This window comes from Macrobrachium rosenbergii, chromosome 1 (genome assembly GCF_040412425.1).
Source record: "Macrobrachium rosenbergii isolate ZJJX-2024 chromosome 1, ASM4041242v1, whole genome shotgun sequence".
In the NCBI taxonomy this organism is placed as follows: Eukaryota; Metazoa; Arthropoda; class Malacostraca; order Decapoda; family Palaemonidae; genus Macrobrachium; species Macrobrachium rosenbergii.
In genome coordinates this window covers 32,609,280-32,613,734 of record NC_089741.1, presented here as the reverse complement: position 1 = coordinate 32,613,734, position 4,455 = coordinate 32,609,280, and the positions used below count along the sequence as shown (strand labels likewise).

General features: G+C 33.6%; 1 long non-coding RNA gene across 1 annotated transcript; it reads right to left on the bottom strand.

Annotated features, from left to right (window-relative positions):
* Nucleotides 1-886: 886 nt before the first annotated feature.
* LOC136847103 (uncharacterized) lies at nt 887-3,768 on the bottom strand. Its single transcript, XR_010855623.1, has 4 exons — nt 3,647-3,768; nt 2,870-2,948; nt 2,272-2,558; nt 887-1,523 (listed from the first exon to the last, which is right to left on the bottom strand). It is a non-coding gene; the product is annotated as an uncharacterized lncRNA (long non-coding RNA).
* Nucleotides 3,769-4,455: the final 687 nt, after the last annotated feature.

Below are 4,455 nucleotides of genomic sequence, written 5' to 3'. Positions count from 1 at the left end.
ACCATTGACATACTTAACTATGTTAAGTATTTAGAGTCTCCGATACTTAATGCAGTGCATTACTACCCTAATACTATGTTACATTTTAATACACTAATTTACTTAGTAACTGCGATCTCTGGTATTTCCCATTACTTTCCTATTACTTCTACTGAATTCCTACTGAAGACCATACTCAAATTGATTTTCAAGTCAATGGCCCCTGCAGGCTTGATCCATATGAACAGGTTTCATCTTCTGAACAGTATTCAGAGCTGCATTCAAACCATTCCTGCAGCTTACCTTATCTCCACAATTACGTTCAGAAATTTATCAACTTCAGATTCTTAGTTTGTGTACAATAACTCCAGACTAACATTTTTAAACTCTCCAGACTAACATTTTTAAACTCTCCAGACTAACATTTTTAAACTCTCCAGACTAACATTTTTAAACTCTCCAGACTAACATTTTTAAACTCTCCAGACTAACATTTTTAAACTCTCCAGACTAACATTTTAAACTCTCAGACTAACATTTTTAAACTCTCCAGACTAACATTTTTAAACTCTCCAGACTAACATTTTAAACTCTCCAGACTAACATTTTTAAACTCTCCAGACTAACATTTTTTAAACTCTCCAGACTAACATTTTTAAACTCCCAGACTAACATTTTAAACTCCCCAGACTAACATTTTTAAACTCCCAGACTAACATTTTAAACTCCCAGACTAACATTTTTAAACTCCCCTAGACTAACATTTTAAACTCCCCAGACTAACATTTTTAAACTCCCCAGACTAACATTTTTAAACTCCCCAGACTGAATAAGATTATCTAGGGAATTAATTAGCAATATTTAAAGTTGCTAAATTTCATGAGGTTAATATATTAAAGTCAATATATTAAGGCTGAAAAGTATATACTGGACAAAGTGCAAAATTTTTGGAAATATTTTATTACACAAGTTATCCATGTACAGCGGATGTTAAGACATGTACAGCGGTTATACAATCACAAGTACTTACTAAAAAAAAAAAAAAACTAAGGCATGACAAACAAGAGCATAATACATTCACCGTTATTTAATATACTATAGACCATGCCAAGTTATTTATAACTCGAAACATAAGTTCCATGCAACGGACACAAGTTAAAGAAGGGTAGAATTATTCTGCCTGGTTGAATCTTAAATGGCCAAGGTAACTTAAATTTCTATACAGAGCAGACTGCAACATATGAAAGTACATCTTAAAGCTTCGACCAGAGATGCCCAACAAACTATTCCAAGTGGGAGGTGTACCCAACAATATGCAAAGTGAAGCGGGCATCGAAAATACCCATACAGCAGACGTAATTGGCCAAGTAGACAAGTATTGAAGTGAAGGGGGCACCAAAATAGTATGCTCCAAGTGGCCAAGTGCAGTAGACTATAGAACTATTAGACAGTCTACAGTGGCCAAAGCCTGCGGGCAGGACACCAATGGCCCTACGATCTGGCACAAAGTTCCTTCAAACTGACTTGAGAAGAGACTGAAATGGCTGAAAAGGAAATTGATTTCAAAAGGTTTGCTCAAAGTACTACAGCCATTATCAAGAAAACTTGCTTACTGTATGGGTTCAGATGTAAAGAAAAGGTCAGTTATTTGTGTGTTTGGCAAAATACTCAACTAGCAAAGAAACAAGAATAACCAAATTACGTTAATTCAAGCTGTTAAGTGGAGAAACTTTACAAGCTACAGGAACGAATACAACGAAAAACTAACACATTAAGGTCATATCTAAGTTAAAGTAAATGTAAAATTGTAAAATACCAAAATTCAGTAAACTAAAATGAACAAGTTTCAAGTTTAGTTTAGCACCCTTTCAGTTTAACTATAAATGCCAACAAAACTAATTAGTTCAGAGTTAAAAATTTAACTTTAAAATGACAATTATGGCAAACTTTAATGCAAGAGTAACTTTCAAAATATTTGAGACCTAAACATGAAAGTCCTAAACATGAAAGACCTAAACATGAAAACTAAAGTAAAAATAATTAAGCCTTGCAAAGCGGCTTGCGCAGCGACATTAGAAAAATGAACAGAAAATTTAAAGTCTGTATTTAAGAATTACGTTATAAAGAAAACTACAGTTAAAAGCTTTATAAATAAGATACTTTGGAAAAATTCTTAAGGCAAAATACTGAATGAAAAACATCCATTAAATATTTAAGCAAGTTTTAAAATATCCCCTATTCATAGGATCTTAAAGTTGCCCTAACTTTTAAACAGAAAACCGATGCACTTACCAATTGAACAACTAAACCCTCCAACACTTGTTCGCAGGTCCTAAGACCCACGAACAGAGCATTGGAGGGGTCCCTCCACCCCTATTGGGGCGCCGCCCCTAATAAGGGTGGAGGTTAGGTGTTGGAAAGAAGTTCGTTGATGCGAAGAACCTCTGTTGATGCGAAGATAATCCGTTCATGAGGATAGACTTCTTGTAAAATCACTTAAAGTTCTTTGGTTCCATTCCTCAACCAGGGCTTTTGTTCAACATCTCTTGACTCCGGGAAGAGGTCATCAGACCACCCACCTGAAAATAGTCTTTAATTAGTACTGCATATTATGAACTAAACCAAGACAACAGACTTAAAGACTTAAAAGTTAATGTACAAACTTTATATATACGCCCAGGCAGATTAAATTAACGTACAAACTAATAATTTATACGACCAGAATAGAAAAATATTAAACCAATTATAAAAGTTCAGGAAAAAATGAAAAACTTAGCATTTTTAAACAAAGTAAATAGAATTCAAATCGAATTCAAAGCTTGATGCAAGTCCAGCACACGTCACTTAAATTCTAGTAAGCTAGACCTTAAATTACAAGTTAAGCCTTTACCTCTTTAGGAGGAAAATTGCCACTGGATAGAAGTAAAATATTCTAGAGCTGCAATATTTTTGGAAGCACCAACGAGAGTCTGAAAAATACTGAAATGTTAAAACATGAACCTAGACAACCCTTAACTTTATATAAACTACAGGACAACGAAAGCTTAGATAAATTGTATCTTAAAATATATCCATGATTGGGTGGAACAAACAATTTAGTTAGGCTAATGACAACACGAAAACAAATACAAAATCACTGGGGATATAAAGTAATAAAATAGTTAAAGCTTAATTAGGGAAAACTTTACGATACAAAATCACTGGGGATATAAAGTAATAAAATAGTTAAAGCTTTATTAGGGAAAACTTAGGGAAAACTTTACGATACAAAAGCACTGGGGATATAAAGCAATATAGTTAAAGCTTAATTAGGGAAAACTTTACGATAAAAAAGCACTGGGGATATAAAGTAATAAAGTTAAAAGCTTAATTAGGGAAAAACTTTACGACTAAAATCTAAAAGCTTTAAAAACTAACGCTACTTGTGTAAAAACAAATTCAAGTCCACAAGTCACAAAAACAAAGTGAAAATGGATCATAAAATTTTAACCAATAAAAAATAACAATTTAGATAAAACCAAAACTGACAGAACATCTCAAAACCAAAATGTTTGAAACTAGCAACTACAATACTTAAGCCCTGCAGACTAAAGGATATTCACTTCAAGTAAGCATTCCTGGGTACGATGGAACTCGCTATTAACCACACACGAAAACAAAAACCAACCTCAAATTTAACTATAATCGCAGAGAACTCCCTTCGGATAAGTAGTCAACACGCCCTTCAGTACGAAGTCCCCAAACAAGCACCACTCGAATTCCACCACAGACTGACAGCGTGGCGACTGGTTCACTCGGAAGTCAGATCTTGACATTTCCAAGGATCTTGGAAAGCCAGGACTTACAGGCAGGAACGATGGACACCAAAGTCGAAACAGTCTTTTAGTTTTGAAAGGGAAACTGAGCCAGGTTTTACTGATGTTTATCAACCTTGGGTAGTTAACCCTGTTTTTTTAGTTCTTTTCCAATTCTTTGCTCAAATTTGGCTTTTATGATTGATTTAAAATGAATTACTTTAATTTCATACTGAAGAGATGATTATTCCGGTTTGTGAATGAGCAGTCACCGCGAAACAAAATATAATTCCAACCTTACCTTTTGATATATTTATTTACTATTTTGTTAATATATTTTTTCCTTTTCTAATAATTGATCTCGTCTTTCTGTATTTCCTATTTCCTTCTGTTGCTTCTTCCAAATGAACACCATGTTTGTAGGAAGCTTGAATTTCAAGGGAATGGCCCCTGTGGTGGGCTTGTTCCATATGAATAGGGATCATCTTCTGAATAGCAATAATCATAATAATTAATATATATATATATATATATATATATATATATATATATATATATATATATATATATATATATATAGTATATCAAGATATCTGAAGTTCGAAAAATTATGGACTGCGTTCCTACTGGGAGTCTTCGCTCTTATTCTGTCCATAATTTTTCCCGAATATTTTGAGCGGGT